Source organism: Boleophthalmus pectinirostris, unplaced genomic scaffold (assembly GCF_026225935.1).
Source record: "Boleophthalmus pectinirostris isolate CB_2022bp ecotype Guang Dong unplaced genomic scaffold, ASM2622593v1 HiC_scaffold_15, whole genome shotgun sequence".
Taxonomy (NCBI): Eukaryota; Metazoa; Chordata; class Actinopteri; order Gobiiformes; family Gobiidae; genus Boleophthalmus; species Boleophthalmus pectinirostris.
Window position 1 is genome coordinate 12,862,137 of NW_026571070.1, and position 20,932 is coordinate 12,883,068.

At 38.2% G+C, this 20,932-nt stretch overlaps 1 protein-coding gene across 1 annotated transcript in view; it reads left to right on the forward strand.

Moving 5' to 3' along the window:
• Positions 1 to 20,932, forward strand: part of sh3kbp1 (SH3-domain kinase binding protein 1) — a 97,879-nt gene that overhangs the window by 33,926 nt on the left and 43,021 nt on the right. The window lies entirely within an intron of this gene.

Here is a 20,932-nt window from a genome sequence, read left to right on the forward strand (position 1 = left end):
TAGCCTGTTTCTTCAGCTGGTTTCACTTCATGGAAACCGTCTGACCTCACAGTGTTAGAATTAGTTCACTTGACGGTAGATGGGTACTTTTTTATTTATTTAACCAATCGCTGCTATTTGGTCGTGAGGTATGTAATGTGCCACCAACAGGGCTAACTTTTATATTAAGCTTTTCCCAAATCCTGTAGGAAGAAGGGCAATAACGTCTTTCCCCTTGATAAAATTCACCAAACAGTCTCTTTGTTACGGCTTTAAATCCTCGATCTCGGGAATCATTGCCAACACAGAATATATGGCTCTTTGCCGATTGGCTGGTGCCCAAACACACACTTCTGGGGGTTTTGCAAACTGTCTAGTGTATTCCAGTTCCTGACCGAGTCGCTGGAGAGAAATGAAATTGAGCAGAGGCACTAGGTGGTGCCGGCCTGACTACAACATTATAACATCGATCAGAAAGTAGAGTAATATGAACCCTTTAACTTCAGGACTTTCCGCAAACACGTAAAATGCATTTTGATGGTGTTTACTGGCCCTCACCTCCTGTATTAAACGTGACTGATTTGTTTTTGTGTTTCTAATGCGTTTTGCACAGAGGAAGCTCCATTATCAATGTGAATGGGAGGCGAAGGGTCAGAGGGCGTGTAATATGTGCTGCAGATAAAAGCAATGTTTACCAATGAAGCAACAGAGCTCCAAATCCCATGTGTGTGCTTTAGTGGTTTGTGATAAAATGAGGGCCAGTGCAGATGGTTAAAATGTAATTATTGTATCACCTCCAGCTTAATGGTTTATCTCAGGCTCGTGAAATGTGGACTAATGAACACATTTCTCCAGACAACAATGAAGGCAAGAATGATTTGTTTGTGGTTAATAAATATGGTGGGAATCCTTACTGAATGTGAAACCAGAAAATCACACTGAAAATATATTAGTCTTTTTGACAGCAATGTTTTGTTTCATTCACATGCTTAACACAAACCCTGCATATTTTGAGTTCTTCTCTAAAACAGAAAACACACAGGATCAATGTGTCAGTGTCATTTTCTGATCAGTTATAATGTTTCATCATCAAAATCATACCCGGAGTTGTGTTTTGTTTCATTCACACATGTTTAACACACAAACCCTGCAGGTTTAAGCTGAGGAAAACACACTGTTCCACCTTGTGATGTCATGTGGTAATAGAGGAAGTGCTCCACTGCATTTTTAAACTCCATACACCTTCACTAGAATCATTTTGATAAGTTCAGCCCTGGAATTTCCCATCTCTACTCAACAAAGGTATAATCCTTACAGAATTAAGTCAGAAAACTAGACAGAAAATATATAATTCCTTTTGACAGCATAGTGCGTTCAAAGTAATCCCATAGTTTAAGAAGAGTTTGGTTCAGGAAGCAGCAACAACTTATTGAGGAGCAGTGGCTCTACTCTAAGCTCGCAGGGTGATAATCAATTCTGTAATTTCCCAAAAGTTTATTCGAACCTTTAATAATGATATTTCCTGATCAGAAATAAACCTGGTGTTCCATTTCATTTTATTTGTACCTGTTAGCGTAATCCATGATATTTAGACTGTTCCTTTTGACTAGGAAACTTATTGAACATCAGTTTTAGTCTTTTTTTTTTTTTTTGGCAGTGTAAGATCTGTGCAGGGAGTACGAATGAAAATTAAATCTGGTGCATTTACCGAAATGCTCATTACACTGTCTCTGTCAAAGAAAACAAAAAGTAATTTCGAAAAAGTACTGTAACTAGGTAACATCGTGTGAAAAATTACACCCTATTATTAACTGTTTTTGTAATCATTGTGGTATCGAAATCGGTATCAAGTTCGAAATTTTATTATCATGACAACTTTGATATCTTAAAAAAGCTTGGCCCCCACTGTATCAACATTACAAGGCAAAAATGGTTTAAAAGTGATTTTGCGCATTAGTTGTGATGATTTAAATGACCTATATTACACAAACTTGACTCTTGTGAGCTGTAATCCGTGTTATAATGCTCAAAAACATACCCGTAGTTGTGTTTTGTTTCATTCGCACATTATTAATAGTCTGTCTACATCTCCAAAGCTCCACCTTGTGATGTAATGAAGTGCTAGTTTCCAAGTTAACAGCTCCTTTTACTTTTAGTGCAGTAGAAATTGTCAGTCCAGGGCTGAAATCATCCAAATGATTCTAGTGAAAGTGTGCAGAGTTTAAAAAAGTAGAGCACTTCCTGTATTACTGTTCCTGTATGACATCACAATGTGGAACAGAGTGTCAGTCTGAGAAAAGAACTCAGCCTAAATATGCAGGATTTGTGTGTTAAATGTGTGAATGAAACATAACACAACTCCAGGTATGTTTGCAATGACGAAACAACATTATAACTGATCAGAAAATGGCCTAATATGGGCACTTTAAGTCTTACCTTGACTTTGCCTGTGCGTGACCTTGGTATAGTTTTGAGCGCCTGTAAACAGTGGCAGACATAATGCAGGTGTTTCCTGTTCAGATCTGATGAATCACGGTCTCTTCCTCTTTCATTTCTGGTGAGCTTCCTTTAAAACACTCACAGCTTTGCGCCGCACATTCCCCTCTGGACCCGCTGCACTCAAATACTCTCAGTACAGCAACAGACTCACAGAAACAATAGCTCCACCAACGCTGTTTTCATGTCTGCGCTGAACTTTTGAAGGCAATTTCCCCAGTTTCAAATTACATCACAATAGGCTGAATTATCTGGGAAAAATGTGAAACTGTGATTTTTCTGACAGCCGCTGACTTAGACTTAGACAGCGTTATTGATCTACAAGGGAAATTACTTGGATATAGTAGCTGACACATCACAATATATTATAATAACAAAGAGAAAACATATAAATGGTGTAATAATAAATTCTAAATGATTGTGTTTATTATTCGATTTGTGCTTTATGTTTTGAAAGCAGGATTCAGTTCAAAACATTCATATTTTAAAGGGTCAATATTACGCTATTTTATGATAAATTATAATGTTGTTTCGTCATCAAAATCAAACATGAAGTTGTGTTTTGTTTCATTCACACATATTTAACACACAAACCCTGCAAATTTAGGCTGAGTTCTTCTCTGAAACTGAAAACTGTTCCATCTTGTGATGTCATGTGATAATACCGGAAGTGCTCTGCTGCGACGACAACAAAAAATTAATAAATAAAAAATAAAAATGTCCCAAAAACGAGTGGGAAGATGAAAGCTTATTTAATTATTACCTCTTAAATTGTGAACTTTTTAAACTCCATGCACTTTCACTGGAATCATTTGGATAATTTCAGCCCTGGAATTTCCATGTCTACTAAACAAAAGTGAAAAGGCAGTTGTTAACTCGAAAACTACCACTACATGAAACACAATTTGGAACAGCATTTTTAGTTTTGCAGATGTAGACAGACTAATAATATAGGATTATTCAAACATGTGAATGAAACACAACACAACTCCAGGTCTGTTTTTGAGGAGGTAACAACATTACGACATGACTTAAAGCTCACAAGAGTAAATTTTGCATAATATAGGACCATTTTTGTTTGTTTGAGTGACGTTGAACTGCTAAACTAATCAAAGATTCTCATTTCCGAACATATTTGCAGAAGTCTACACAACAGGGTTATAATTTTTTTACACGGTCAGATAATTTATTGTTTGCAAAGGAAATTATGTTTGCAAAATAATTATACTTTGCGACTTAAGACTATTTTTAAATTGAGTTTTTGACAGCAACTCAATATAAGCCTGCATTGTTATCTATCTGTTGGTAAAATGCTGAGAGAGTGGAGTGGTTGGAAACATACAATGGGATAATGGATCCACTCTGTCAGGATATAAATGGTTGAACACGTATGGGATTTCCTTGCGGATATTTATAATAACACTTTTGCTGTGTGTCCTATATACAATAACATTATTCTCCAATAATAATAGAGGTCGCAACTGGTGTAGAATTTACATGAAGTAGACCGAGAGTTCAAGAGAAGAGACATATCGTCCGGCTGCAGTCAAATGAAGCTCACCGAGGCTGGCGGTTATAAGAGTGAATTTGGAGCGGGGTACCATATTAACATTAGGAATTGATTTATGGACAAAATAGCAAAATGAAAACACCAGGATCATTCAGAGTTGGTTAACCCTCTCCAGGCAGGCGTTGCAGATTTGCAACAGCTAAATTCCAAGTACCTACTTACTCCACATCCATATTATATGAGCTTTTTTTACTCAGGAGCCTTTTTTCCCATCTATGCTGATAAACGTGGGCGATGCAGACTGTGCAAGAATGGCTATACGCAAACGGCCTGCCAGAAGTGCAAAATACTTTTTTTGTTTACAAAGGATAAAAAAGTCAGAATTGTATATTACTACCCCATATTATCATTTTCCCCAAATGTCAGATTTTTCCTGATACTAAAAATTAATTTGAGCCTGAGAGGGTTAATACAAAATTACAGAGAGAGGAATGGAGAGAGGTTTCTTTCAATGCAAAGTGAATTAGAGCCAGAGTCGATGGAGCCAGAAGCGCGCCCATGCTAACTTCCTATTTCACACACATGCCTAGCAGGTTAGCTATGTCCATTTATATATCCAGTCTATGGTTCCAGCCAGAGGTGGGGACCGGCAAGTCGTGACTTGGACTCGAGTCAGACTTGAGTCACTATTTTTAGGACTTGAGACTTGCCTTGATAAAATGGACTAAGACTTCGGACTCGACTTGGGCTTGAAGGTCAGTGACTTGGGACTTGACTCGGTCTTAAGGCCTGTGACTTGAAGACTTGAGAAGCACTTTTAAATCTGAATTCTTTCTATTCTGACTGTAATGATTCACACTAAGATCTTGGCTAAACATTTAAAAAAGAAAAAATATATAATTTCTGCTACTCTTATATACTCTATAAATACTCATATAAATATACTATGATTTTTTTAAGTACAATTTATCTTAAAAATCATATAAATTGCAACAGTTTGGTACTTTGGTTTAAAGACTTAAAATGACTTGAAGCCGAAAGCAGATGACTTGGACTTGACTTGGACTTATGGGCCAGTGACTCGAGTCTCGACTTGGACTTGCCTGTATTTGACTTGGGACTTGAGACTTACTTGAGACTTGCAAAACGACGTCTTGGTCCCACCTCTGGTTTGAACACAGGAGAAGTTTATTTACCACCAGTATAGGACCCAGCACCTTGAGCCTTCACCCTCAAGACTTTGTAATAGTATTGTTCATTCCAGTCTAGTGCAGTCCAGTCTAGTTATGCTTCTGTTGTGGGGAGTATTATACCTCTGTAACCCTCGGTACAGCACAGAAATGGAGCTTCTCTAACAGCAATGAGTTGGTTTATGGCTAATATTTCAGTATTTTTGGGGGATTTTAGAAACAAAAATATGAAAATCAATATTTTAGCGCAAAAACAAGTAACCAAGAAGTTCACCATGCAATGCAACTGAAAAATTGAAATAAATAATAACTGATAACATAAAAATAGAACGTAAGTATACTGACATAGTTCATTTGCATAAATAGAAGTTTTGAAAAATGTTTTACTTTGCCTTACCGACTTCTACATATATAATTAAGTAAAATATAGTTAATTGTTTTTGATTAAGGACAGAGGAAGTAACATTTGTATTGTTTTTGGAAAGTTTTTGCAACTTTTTAAACAATGACTTCAAAAAGCCACAAAAAGTCAGCACACTTGTTCAGATGACTTGATTGCAGACTCAGCTCCTACTCTCATTCTTCACAGCATGCAGACACATTGTACTGGTCTCAATTTCATAATAATATTTGTATTATTACCACTTGGCAGTTGGTGTTGTTGGAGTGACACTTATAGCACAAACAGCCTGTAAACTCCAGCTCTCAAAGGAACGCAGCCCGGAGAATAGGACTGTGCAGAGTTTTGTGTAGGCAGCCGCTCTGAGAGATAAAAGAGCCATTTTTCTCACTGTCTCACCATGAATATGCATAACTGTGTCTCTCTGCTGTGGCACAAGAGTCTGGCAGGTTTTAAGACAGGCAGAATGTGCGAGAAGATACTAAAACCTCAACTAAGGCACTACAGTCTTACCACGCATTGAGGAAAGTTACAGCGAGAATTTAAAACACAAGTATACAGTACACAGTATATTTTAGTTTAGGAGTAAATACCTCTTTCAAGTAAGCCACAAAATCTGTATCTCTTACCACTGAAACTCATTCATTATTATGTTTTATTCCAAATCCAAATCCACTTTATTTCTCTAGCACATTTTACATACAAAGCAGTTTCCAAAGTGCTGCACAGAGCTCATAAAATGAAGACAACAAAAACGTAAATTGCTAAAATTTAAAATAAAACAATAAAACAAGTACAGTAAAATAAAAGCAAAAATCATAAAATAGTAGTAAATAAATAAAATAGATAAAATTAATAAAAGACAAAGGACCACATAACTCACGTGGTGTTAAAAGCCAGAGAATTAAAGTGGGGTTTAAGACGAGACTTAAAACACTCCACTGTGGGAGCTGTTTGGATGTGGGGGCGGGCAGAGCATTCCAGAGTTTGGAATCGGCCACAAAGAAGACCCGGTCCTCCCTGGTTTTAAGTCTCGTCTTAGGCACCACGGGCTGGAGTTGGCCCTTGGACCTCAGTTGAGTGAATTTGGAGGAGTTCTTAGACGTACTGTGGGGCCACTCCATTCAAAGCTTTAAAAAACAAACAATAAAATCTTAAAATCAACTCTAAAATTAATGGGAAGCTACTGCAATGATGCTAAAATTAGACTAATGTGCTCACATTTTTTGGTTCCAGTTAAAAGGCACGCAGCTGAATTTTGGACTGTAAGCGAGAAAGTGTGTGACAAAAGTGCATTACAGTAGTCCAAACGAGTAGCCAGGCTGGCGCCACCTAATGCCTCCCACTCAGTTGCACTTCTCTCCAGCGACTATAGGCCAGGAATTGGAATACACTAGACAGTTCGCAAAAACCCCCGGAAGTGCAAGTTTAGGCACCAGCGAAGAGCCAAACATCCTCTGTTGGCAACGATTCACGAGATCGAGGATTTAAAGCCGGAACAAAGAGAATGTTTGGTGAATTTTATCAAGGGGAAAGATGTTATTGCCCTTCTTCCTACGGGATTTGTGAAAATCTTAATATACCAGTTAGCCCCGTTAGCAGCGCATTACATACGTCACAACCAAATAGCAACGATTGGTTAAATAAAAAAAGTACCCGCCTAACATCGCGTGAACGAATCATAATGCTGCACAAAGTGAAACCGGCTGATGAATCAGGCTACCAAACAAGAGGAGATATGTGAGAATACATGTCACTGGAATCTGTCTTGTCTGTGTTTATGCACCTTGACTATTAAAATCCATATTTGAATTGATTTTTTTAAATAACATTGAAAATTGTGATCAATCAATATAATCCTTTTTCCCATACTGCCCAGCTCTGTCACACCCCCACACATTTTCAGTATAATTTCTATTGCATTTTACAAGCCTCACTTAAGTTTTCCACAGGGTTTTATTGCGCACACATTTGCTAAACATAAAACATGCATTATAGTGTGTAATAGCTAATGAATAATCAATGTTCTTCCTGCTTTACATTAAAACTGCATTAACCTACTTTGTGACTGTGACATGACTTATGGACAATTACAAGGATTCCCTCCCTATTTTTCCAGCACCATAAATTATAACAGGAATTTCCCACAAAAAAAAGACATCGTTAATTACTTCACTTTGATTAATTTGTTATCTATTCCTACTTTGAATTCTAGGCTTTGTGGTACTTTCTTTACATAAGTATTCGAATTTAATTACTGTGGTGACATTTTAAGATGAAAGATGGTGGAAAACGTCAGGAAATCGTAAAGTATTTGAGCGTGGCTTGTCGTTTCACAGTAATAAGTCTCTTCCTGCAGGAGAAACGGCCAAACCTCATGTCAGTGTTATTGAATTATCTCTGAGCTGTTAGGAATGTCTCCGCATGGGTGCCACGGACTGCTGCAGGCCGATAGACTCTGAGTTGTGTTTGTGTATCAGAACATGTGACAAGAGCCCAAAATTACGCGTGTATTGATTTGCTGGTTGATTAAAGGACATGTACTTTTTAAATTTTCAGTTCTGGTTTTGTGTAACTTTTTATTTAAAGGTGCACTGCGCAAAATTTAGTGGAGAATCCGCCACCTGCTTGTCTCCATGGAAGTATTATTGCTTTGTCTAGAATGTTCCACAGTATAGATTAAGCCTATCTAGTGCAAAAGAGATGAACACGTTACAGCACTATACTACATTACAGTTCAGATCTGTGGTGAGAAGGAATTATTGTATTTTTGACGAATAGAAACACCCGTAATGAATAAATGCTGGACTGATGTGTTTTATATCATACCATGGAACATTCTTCAAAGCAAAAGGCTCTATTCACATTGACATCACAAACCAGGAAAACATTTAGCTGCGATGAAAACTTCCCTTGGGCCCTGTTTGTGGTAGTAAATCTGACAAAATCTAGGAAAAATGAGAAAATGTCCCAGTTTTTTTCATCTAGATGTCATTGTATTTTTTTTATTTTTTATATTGCCTATTAATTTGTGTATTATAATTTGTCTATAAAAAAAAATAAAAAAAATCACCAAAAAGATCACCAGTCACACCCAGTTGCCTGTAAGTGACGTCGAAGCTGCGGTCAGAGTTACGTTACGTTAACATCTCAAGCAGGTGACAGACCCTCCACCAAAAACGTTTTGCAATGCACCTTTAAAAAAGTATTAATGTAAAACCATTTATTTTTCTATTTTATGTTTTTATGCCACTAAAAAAAAAAAAACTAAAAAAACTGACTCTACTGATCTGCTCTTCCTTTGGCTATACAGTAATATTCCTTAGTTTATATAGCATTAAAATACTATTTCTCCATGTAAATGTCCTAAAATATGGATACAATTTCTATTTCCATACAACATGGAACATTACACTAGTAGCCTGATTCCTCAGCCTGTTTCACTTCGTAGAAACCGTCTGACTTCGCAGTGTTAGAATTCGTTCGCTCGATGGTAGGCAGGTACTTTTTATCATTTAACCAATCGCTGCTATTTGGTCGTGACGTATGTAATGTGCCACTAACGGGGCTAACTGGTAAATTAAGCTTTTCCCAAATCTCGTAGAAAGAAGGGCAATAACATCTTTCCCCTTGATGAAATTCACCAAACATTCTCTTTATTCCGGCTTTAAGTCCTCGATTTTGGAAATCTGATTGGCTGGTGCCCGAACTTGCAATTCCGGGGTTTTTGCGAACTGCCTTGTGTATTCCGATTCCTCACCGAGTTGCAGGAGAGAAATGAAATTGAGCGGAGGCACTAGATGGCGCCAGCCTGGCTCACATTACACAGTGTTGCGTTAAGATAAATGCCCTTTAAATTATACAGTGTACGTATTGTAAATGCAGAGTTACTGAATTAATAACAAAATTGTGACTCAAAGACAAAATCTATGCATTTTGTAAAGCATTTTGTTGGGAAATAAATAATATAAGCACAACTGCCAGAGACACCAGTTATTATCCAATCAGACATATAGGCTCTATTCACGCTTACGTCACAAACCAGGAAGACGTTTGGAAACATGTCATGACGACTTCCAGCGGGCTCTGTCGCGGTAGTAAGTCTGACAAAATCTAGGAAAAATTATAAAATGTTCCAGTTTTCTTCATCTCCATGTCCGCGTTCCATTATGTTCAGCTAATCAACAATTACAACCATACCTCAGTTTTCATAATTTCCCCACTGACGCACAAATCCGAGCGCAGTGGGTACATGCGATGAGAAGAGATGATTCCAAACAGCACATACGTATGCAGTCCTTATTTTACCTCTGGTGACATTCACTTCAAAGGGCTTTATCACAGTCGGCGAGTAACTACAGTGTCGGGAACTACACCGGAAGTTGTCGTCACATGTTTTCAAACGTCTTCCTGGTTTGTGATGTAAGTGTGAATAGAGGCTATTGTTCACTAAAACCAACACAATCCTAGACAGCTGATTCCCTATTCCCCTGGTGTATTATCAAGAGTGAAACCAAAAAAAAAAAAAAAAAAAAAGTGGGTGGAGATTGATGAGGACCATGTGGAAAGAACTCCATGAGACTAACCCTCGCTGATTCCCTGCGGTGCATGATCCAGAGTGAACAATGCACAGTGGGAGGAGAATGATGTGAACCACGTGAAAACAACTACATTCCAGACAGTTCGGTGTTATGGAAGGACTAAATGGGCAGGGATTAAGGTTCAAACTAAAATATGTCCTTGGCTTGTGGTTCAAAATCAGGTACAGACCCTTTGTTTTATTAGCAAAGCATTCAACCAACATTGGAGCAACTTTGAAACTCGTATTGTTCTAATTCATATTGGGCATCTGGCTTTAAAAACTGCCACCAAATAAGAATAAAATGCATCAATTATATAACTAAAACCACTTTTATTTCTATGTGGGCGTGTACTATCTCAAATAAAGTTACCCCATGTTGTTCAAAAGATTCCCAACTAGCAAAAAGTTTGGCAAAATTGTTGTATTTTCCTTTTTTTTTTAAATTGTGAATTAACATTATCTGTGAGACTCAATGTTGTTTACACCACGCTGCATATGCTCGATCCATCTGTACAGAAGTAAGTACCAAAACATTCAAGCAAAATAAACAACCCAAAAAAATCCCAAGTCTTATTCTGAACCAAAATCGGTCCAGTTAACTCCTTCGTGCCCCTCCGAGTCCAACTCCTCTCAGCTCGGCCCCGCTCTCTGGTCTGGAGCTGTTGTCTGGGAAACCTCTCTTTGCGTTGGTTGTTATTTTTGGATTTTTGTCTCATTAGGACTTCATGCCACACCACATCGCGCCTGAGTCACTGGGGCTCTGTACGCTACAGGCCAGAGATGATAAAACGAGCTCGAATGTGGAGCAGAGATGTGAACTGGCCTGTTTGGTATGTTTGTGTAGAGATTTATAGATGTTAGTGGGTCAGTGGATCTTATAAGGCTTGAGAGTTTTCTGACAAATATTGCTCTTGTGATTAGATATTGTGTGTTGTCAGTGGTGTAGTGGGGATTTTTTAAGTATTTCGTACCGAAATACAAACAAGTGTTGTGTAGACTGTTTATTTAAAAAAAAATAATAAAAAAAATAAATCACTTTCAGTACAAACATAAAGGCACCAGTAAAAATCATTAATAGTTGATTTTTTTTTACTCAAAATGATGCAGAATCATGTTCTTAACATTAACGCTGTTCATAATCACTTACAGAACATAAATCATAGGTTACAACACGTGCGCAGGACTGAACTAAAAGAGGACTAAAACCAGGTCTAAACCAGGACTAAACCAGGACTAAACCAGGTCTGAACCAGGTCTAAACAAGGACTAAACCAGGACTAATCCTGGACTTGAGAACGAGAGAGAGAACCCTGAGCCTGCAGAGTGGTCGTGCGATGACTGCGCTTTGCCACATGGGGCGCGGAGCTCTGCATCAGTCCTTTCTCCTGCGGTCACCCGACAGTCTACACGGGCGCACATTCAGGCCTTGTTCAGTTCTGGTTTAGTAACTGGTTTAGACTTGGTTTAGACCTGGTTTAGTCCTGGTTCAGTCTTAGTTTAGTCCTCCTGGTTCGGTCCTGGTCCCTCATGTAAGACAGTAGTGCAGATATCATGAGCCTATGCAGGTTGTTTTCACCATTGCCAATAGCTCTTGTTTGACAATCAAGTTGTAGCTATTTTATATTTGTTATTTTTTTTATATCTCACGTCGGGAGAAGTGGGTGGACGGCGTACCCCTGCGTACCACGCCCACTACACTCCTGTGAGTTGTGAGACTTAGTTTTCATGTTATGCTATGTCTCTGGAGAGGCAACCCTGTTCACAGTCAGAATGTGTTTTTCTAGGTATTTTTGAGCTATAAAACCACCTGCAATTGAGTAAGCTAGAGCTGTTTAATGTCATACTGTGGAACATTCCAGGCAGAGCAGTCACATATCCATAGATACAAGCAGGTTACGGAAGCCCAACCAAAAAGTTACACAGTTCCCCTGTAATATTAAGTGAATACAAGAATCTCATGCATTTCACAACATGTTTGCAGTTCTTTACTCCCTTACATACCACATTCACACACACACACACACTGTAACCAATGTGTGTGAAATGTCTTACTCAAGGACAAAGCAACAGTATGGAGCAAAGATCAAACCACTAACCTTTGTGTTTCGGGGTCAATGCTTTTGCTTCTCCGCCAACACTGAAAACCAAAACCAAGCAATAAGTGAGTTCACACACAGTTATGTGGCTGAAAGGTCTTGCTCAAGAACACAACAATAGTACGAACTAGTTAGAGCCGTAGACTGTATATGTAATGGACCTGCTAGTTGCTGCGTACCAAATAGGCAATGTGCATGGGGGCGCTTCCGGCTCCATCGACTCTGGTTCCAATTCACTTTACATTGAAAAGTTGTCACTCCTCTCTCTGTAAATGCTGCAGTAAGCCTTGTCATTTTGGTCTTAAAATGTTCGTATTGACCCGCTCTACATGATCCTGGTGTTTTTATTTTGCTATTTTGTTTGTAAATAAATTCCTATTCCTAGCATGGAACTCACCTCCATTTTGGTCCTATAACTGCTTGCCTTGGTGAGGTTCATTTGACTGGACACGAATGCTTTGGGTGACGCCACGTGATCGTGTTTACATTTGTACTCCACTGATACTCGTTTAGCTCTGGTTTAGACCTGGTTCAGTCCTGGTGTAGTTGTGGTTTAGTCCTGGTTTAGTTCTGGTTCAGTCCTGGTTCAATCCTGGTTTAGTTCTGGTCCAGTCTTGGTTTAGTCCTGGTCCAGTCCTGGTTTACTCCTGGTTTAGTCGTGTTTCAGTCCTGGTTCAGTGCTGGTGTAGTCCTGGATTAATCCTGGTTCACTCCTGGTTTGGTCCTGGTTCAGTCCTGGTCCAGTCCTGGTGTAGCTGTGGTTCAGTCCTGGTCCAGTCCTGGTTTAGTTCTGGTCCAGTCCTGGTGTAGTCCTTGTTCAGTCCTGGTCCAGCCCTGGTTCAGTCCTGGTCCAGCCCTGGTTCAGTCCTGGTTCAGTCCTGGTTCAGCCCTGGTCCAGTCCTGGTCCAGTCCTGGTTTAGTCCTGGTCCAGCCCTGGTTTAGTCCTGGTTTAGTCCTGGTTTACTCCTGGTCCAGCCCTGGTTTAATCCTGGTTCAGTCCTGGTTCAGTCCTGGCTATCGACTCTGCGGTTGCGGTATGTTTATATTTATAATCCACTAATGACACAGTGTAGAGTTTCTTGTTCTGGTGTTTGTGGCTTCCCGCCCTGGTTCCCGAGTCGCTGGTCTTTCTTCTCCTTCTTTCGGATAATAACATTGCTACATCACAGGATAGTCGTCCCTGATTGGTTGACGCGGCGAGTCCGATGGCAAAAGTTCATCATTTTCAACTTCCGACGCAACACTTAAGACACGCCGCTTGACGCAAGAAGAAAACGCAGGACTTCTCCGTTCTGAACTCACCATTAGTCCACTTCTTTATACAGCCTATGATTGGAGCTGAGATTGAACCGGTAACCTTTGCGTTTGAGGGTGAATGCTCTGCGGCTACACTGCGCCACTGCAAAACAAAACAAACCAATTAATCCACATAGGGTTCATGTTTTCTTCCAATTTCCCATTTTTTTCTTTGACAAGCTTTCCTCCTCTTCTCTATTACTCAGTTTTTTATCAATTTCCTCTTGTGAAATTGTGATGTGGTGTTGTTATTTGCGGCAGTGGAGGTCTTGGGGACAGTAATGGGAGGTTACAGCGGAGGAAGAAGTCAGGTTTGTTTGTGTTGTTGTACAAACTTTGAGAGCTTTTCCTGAGACCGCAGGTAAACAGAGAGAGGAGCGAGGAGACTGGATTTGAAACTGTTATTGCTTGAAAATAGCATCTGCACAAGGGGAAGTGTACTGAGAAAAACACAGCAGAATTTTAATACTAAATATGTAATTATACTTTGGAGCTGATGTAGTCAATATTCCCTGGGGGTGTGATGCTAACTGTAGGCTCTGCTCTGTCTGACCAGGGTGACCAGGTTTTCAAAATTCAAAAACTGGGACACACCCGGGTTGGGATGGTTGGTATAATAAAATAGTGAAAAGAGCAAATAAGATTGTGGATTCTCGTGTTAGTCATAATCCGAGGGACTTCTGACGCAGCATTTTTTTTAGTTTTATGGTCATTTGCAAACACAGTTTTCTGTATTTTGGCAAAGCAAATTGTAATTTATGCTCCTCTTTACTGTTGGAGAGGATCTGAAAAATCAAAAATTGTGATAGTCCTGTTTTAGTCCTGGTTTAGACCGGATGTAGTCCTGGTTTAGATCAAATTGTATGAAGTATGAAAGCTTTCAGAAATATTCATGTGCATAGATAGAAATCCGTGCAAATTTGGGAAATCCGTGCATGTTTGGCTGTAGTTGAGCATAAAATAAATATTCGTAAACTCTCAAATGAGTCCAGTCGTGCATAAAATATATTGTGTGTATTTTATCCATCAGAATACGAATTGAAAAGTTACAACGTCAAGAATTATAATCACAAAATGAAAATTTATGATTACGATTTCTTCAGTACGAATACAAATTCACAGATGTTAGTCCTTGGATCAGTCCTGGTTTAGTCCTGGTTCAGTCCGTATGCGGCGCAAAAGTCCGGTATCTTGATCGATGTTTCTTCTGTTCAATAAATAAAACCTGTGAAGTGATGACTGTATTTTTGACAGTCAAGTTGCGTCTTTAAGTTTGTATTTGTAGTGAAGAAAGCCTAATCATAATTTTCATTTAGTGATTGAAATTCTCGATGTCGTAACTTTTCAATTCATATTCTGATGGATAAAATACACACAGTACATTTTTATGTACGACTGGACTCATTCGAGAGTTTACAAATATTTATTTTATGTTCAACTACAGCCAAATATGCATGGATTTCCCAAATGTGCACAAATTTTTATCCTATGCATGCAAATATTTCTGAAAGCTTTCTTACTCATAAAATTGGTCAAAAATAAATACCTGGGACATTTCTTGTATAAAACTGGGACAAATACCTGCTTTGGGATGAATCTGCTGGGACAGGGGACACAGGGCTCAAAACTGGGACTGTCTTGGGTAAATAGGGATGTCTGGTCACCCTACTCAATAAAAAAAAACTTTTAAAATGTTCTCATTTTATATGGAAAATGTTTTATTCATTGTTGTAAGTGGGATAAAACCAATCCTAATATCTTTCAATTCAAATCCAATCTTAAATATTATTAAAAATCTTCCAAATATACTTGCTAATTACATGTTAATTTATAAAGAACTTAAATTATCAATCTGATCATCTAATGCTTGTGTATATTGTTTATCTGTTCTCTTCTTTACAATAATTGGTATGTGTAAAGTAGTAGACTTAAATCTGACCTTTATTTTAACACATTTTGTCCATAAAGAACTGACAGTTTTTCAGTTTCAGTTTTTTGTTGCGAATCAAACCCCTAAACAGGACCATGAACGCTTGTATTGAAAACAGGCTTCTGAAATTGTGCTGTTTAAATCACTTTTGTGTTTTTTTTTCCGAGTTTTCAGACGCTCTTTGAAACTTTTTTGGCAGTTTTTGCTAATGTGTCTCCATGGAAACTGCTGAACATTCCTCCAATAGAAATGCATTATAGAACATCCCCAGCTTCTCGGCTAGATATTGTGTTTTCCGTTACCAATTTATTCAACTATCACGTGTCCTGTATTGAAATATATTAGTTTTATGTAGTTTTATGTCTATAATTGGAGCATGTGAAGTTTATATGGGAACTTAGTTTCCTTCCCTCTCCTGTTGGATCCAATTAAAATTTTAAAATATGTCAAGTTTTAACAAGCAGATGTGCTGTGAAAAAGGGAGCAGAATTTTAATACTTAGCCTCTTGCAAGAATGTAAAAACATATTGGCTGATCTTTTTGATAATAGTGTTGACTTCTCTTCTCAGTATTGTGTGTATTTTTATTTATTTATTACTGTAAAACTGTCACTCATCTGCTAACCTACCATGTGTCCTGTAGTGAAATATATTAGTTTCATGTAGGTTTGTCTACAATTACACAACATGTTAAGTTAATAGGTTTCTTTCCATCTCTTATTGAATTCCCTGATTTTCCTAGTGAGCCAGAGTGTTGGAGACGTGTGGAGACACTTTTTAAAATATTCCATCCAGTCCTTGTATTTCCAGAGGTCGCTGGTGCTAGGCTAGTGCATGTCAATGGCCATAGTTATAATAGCCTGCCACTAAAAACAGTCTTACCCACTCCACAAATCTTTATTACTCCAGACTGTCGATGTAAATGTCTTTGTCGACAGAATAATTTTAGAAGTAAAACCAACCTTGCATTTGAAGGATTTATGTCTGAGCAGCAGTGAGTTGTACTTCCTAATAGAATGTTTGGCAGCGGCGGACTGATCTATGAGAAAATAGTCCCTCAACACGTGACAGTTCATGCGATGCAAGGTTAGTTTTATTTCAAACATTATTCTATCAACACAGACAATTACATGGACAGTCTGGTGTAATAATAGATTTGCTTCGGATGTTTTGTGGAGTGGGTAAGACTGTTTTTAGTGGCAGGATAACTATGGCCATTGACATGCACTAGCCTAGCACCAGCGACCTCTGCAAATACAAGGACTGGATGGAATATTTTAAAAAGTGTCTCCACACATCTCCAAAACTCTGGCTCAGTAGGAAATGAGGTCCTATGTCAAAAATTCTGGACTGTCCCTTTAACTCTTGTGAGGACTTGAGGACTACATTCTGTCCGTGGATATTAGGTTTTCACTTTCTTAGTTTTCATATACACCAGAAAGTTGTGCAATGCATCTTTAAATTACATAATTTGGGGAAAATAATCTAAATTGAACCTCCTTATCAGCCCCAAAATATCAGCAGAACTTATCGGCCATTGTTTTTTATTCTAAGCGATCGTTATTATTACGGCTACGAAAAAAGAAACATTTTTGTCTATCTCTACTGCAGATGTCCAAAGACAATGCATTGGAATTCAGAAATTGTAGAAAACCACGATGGCAAGACTGATTAAGACCCATCCACAATTGAGTGTTCAGAGGGGGCTACAGAGACCAGTTTACCAGAGCTAAATGACACCATAACAGAGACCATTATTATCTACTCTGTCTTATAATACAGTGTTTCAGTCTTGAATTGCAGGACTCAAGAGAAAATGCTCAGTTTTCTCCGAAGCAAACTGAATTTAAAGTGGTGCTGAAGGACTGTCATTTCAATTTTACATCATTAAAGTGGAGTGATGCACGAAACACGCTTTGAACCAAACCTTATCTATTTAAGCTGTGGAGTTAAATGCGTCAGTAGACTATTTTGCTCACATTCTTTTGATTTTAGTCGTCAAAATGTCTCGCAACACTTAAATTAATTAGTTAAGTCGTCATATTTTCTCTTCTCTTCCAAGTATTTTAAATCATATGACAGTTTGTTCATTGGAGTTTGGTCTGATTTGGGGTTCTGTGATTGAAAAGGCATTAGATACAAACTTTTAAATAGGAGCTTAGATCTCGCTTTTTTTAAATCACAGGTGTAAAACATGTATTCTTACTGTGAGTACGCTCGCCTTCCACAGATCTGAATTGTGACCTGCTTGTCTCTTTGAAGATGTATTTGAATTTTATTGTAGTTTAATGCCAGACTATATTCGAGGCAAAGTAATCACATCTTCATGGCGATATCTCCCTACCCTCCACCAGAAAAGTTAAATAGTGCACCTTTAAATCTTTAGAAACTACTTTTTATTCAGTTTACATCTGCAGTTTTCATCTCCTTTTTATTCAGTTTTCATCTGCAAAAATATATGGATGATGAAACTATGTGACTACATATAATTAAAGGGCCCATATTACGCTATTTTCTGTTATATTATAATATTTCCTCATGACAAAAATTTTTTCTCAAAAACTAAAAACACTCAGTTCCACCTTGTGATGTCACATGGTAATACAGAAAGTGCTCCACTGTGTTTTTTAACTCGATACACTTTCACTAAGGCTACGTTTACACTGAAACAAATCACCGTATCACTATATTGGAAACGATTTGCGTCCAGACACGTCATTTCTGTGTCCGCAAGCCTTCCCTATCCACACAGCTTTGAGCACATTTGTTTACATTTTACAGAAACAAAACTTAAAACCGCTTGGCTAATTTGCATAAAGCGCTCAAAAAACAGCTCGCTATTGTGCACTGTTGCGGTTCAGCTTCTGTCAGACTAAAGGACAAGACTCAGAATATGAATATTTCTCGGAATGAGTGTTCTTTCTGTGACAGAGGGGTATTCTGCTGATGATGAGTCTGTTCTGTGCTTCTATCGGTTTGGAGATGGTTCATGTTTTCAGAGATTATATGTCAGCAGGTCGTACACATAGACCGTATATATGAATGGACATATATTCTAGCTTCTTAGCATTTTAGCAGTGAATTACTTCATGGTGCATAGACCTACATCAGCGTATCAGCGTTTTCAGGCATCCACACAGTGCTGGATCAGATCTGTACTCAGATGAATTTGTGGGAGCTGGCGGCACCATATCATTCCGTCTCTGGAGCCGTTTTCTATTGGATTAGTGTGGATGAACACTGCATCCGCAACAAAAACGACTTGAATACATACTAGTGTGAATGGGGCCTGTGATAGAAATTTAGATTTTGGAAAGATTTCTCTCAATCTGTCTTGTGTAAATTAATGTGATTTCTACCTGAAACCCAGACCAGTCATTAACATGTGTAAAGGTTCATCAGGCACAACTGTCTCCGCCTTCAGGAAGCCTTTTGTTATCATCAACTGTATGTTCATTTAGCACCAGCCTCTGAAACCACAGTCACTCTGCATTGATATGTATGCAACTTGTATTTCTATATAAACACAACAGGGCCTAATAATAAAGGGTTACTAAAACATGTGCAAATGAAGCAAAACACACCCTAGGTATGTTTTTGATAAGTAAACAACATTATAACATGACTAAAATCTCACAAGAGTCAATTTTGCGACTTTTAAGACCATCCACTGTGTCAGAAAACCCAACAAAATCCCTTTTACTTTTGGTAGACTGTTTGCGTTGTCATATAGCGTTCACATTTTAATTACATTGTCTACACCAGTCCGGCGATAACAGCCTGACTAAACACAAGCCAGTTTAATAGTGCCCAGTGAAACCAGCTCCAAAACACATACAGAAAATAACAGCAGCTGCAGTTTACCTTAGGGCCATCTGCGCCATTATAAACAACATGTCCACAATTATATAAGCGTTTGTACTGGTAAGAGGAATTGTACAGTCTCTCTGCATATTTGACTGTTTCAGAGAATGATATTATGAGACTGGATTGCATAATATGGTCAGTTAAAAACATAATAAACATAAACTAATTGCATTTTGTTTACATTTCCAGCAGAGGTCAGCATAGGTTCGAGTGACTAATGTCAGTAAATGTTTTGAATCTGTAATATACTGTATATATGTATGCAGAGGAGGCCCCCCACCACATATAGACTGTATAAAGATGTGGACTTCACCCATTTACAAAGAAAATGGCAAAATAAAAACACCAAGCTCATGTAGAGTGAGTTAATATGAGCATTTTAAGATGAAAATAACGAGGGTCACTGCAGCTACAGAGAGAGGAGTGACAGTTTTTTCACTATAAAGTCAACTGGAGCCAGAGTTGAAATGTAATATTCCAAGATTACAAAAATATTATCGTTATTTCATTATCAGAATTATAAAACAAATATATTTAGATTCAATTTTGACATTACCGACCTCTAATTATTTTGTCTTAAACTAATGTAAACTGTGTATTGTGATGTTAAATGTGCACTAACCAGAGGTGGAACCAAGTCGTTGTTTTGCAAGTCTCAAGTAAATCTCAAGTCTTTGACCTCAAGTCCAAGTCAAGTCCCCAGTCAAAGACAGGCAAGTCCAAGTCGAGTCTCGAGTCACTGGCCAATAAGACCAAGTCAAGTCCAAGTCGTCTGTTTTGAGCTTCAAGTCATTTCAAGTCTTTAAACCAAAGTACCAAATATAGCTTTTTGATTTTTGTAATTTATATGACTTTTAAGATAAATTGTACTTAAAAAAATCATAGCATATTTATATTTGAGTATTTATAGAGTATATAAGAGTTGTGGAAAATAATTTTGTTATTTTTCCTTTTTCAATGTCTTGACAAGATCTTAGAGTGAATCATTACGGGCAGAATAGAAAGAATTCAGATTTAAAAGTGCTTCTCAAGTTTTCTCAAGTCACAGGCCTCAAGTCCAAGTCAAGTCCCAAGTCACTGACCTTCAAGTCCAAGTCGAGTCCCAGGTCTTAGTCCATTTTATCCAGTCAACTCTCAAGTCCTAAAAATAGTGACTCAAGTCTGACTCGAGTCCAAGTCACAACTTGAAAGCCCCAACCTCTGGCACTAACATTCGGGTAGAGGGTCCGTCTTCTGCTTGTCTTCATCATTGAAATGTTATTGTTTTGTCTAGAATGTCCAAAAGTATGGCATTAAACTCATCTATTTCCATGGAGACAAGCCAGCGATCCCTCCAGGCCAAGTTACAGGTCAGATCTGTTGAGAGGCGAACTCACTCACTGTAGGAATGCATGTTTTTGTAGTATTTTTCAGCAGTAAAACGCTTGTAATTGAATAAATGCAACATGTATGAGTTTAATGCCATATTGTGAAAACTTTCAGGCCAAGAAATAATATCTCCATGGAAACAAGCTGGTGGCGGGTGCACTATTACCAAGGTTACACAGTGCACCTTTAAAACTTTAATATTTTATGCCCTGTGTTGTT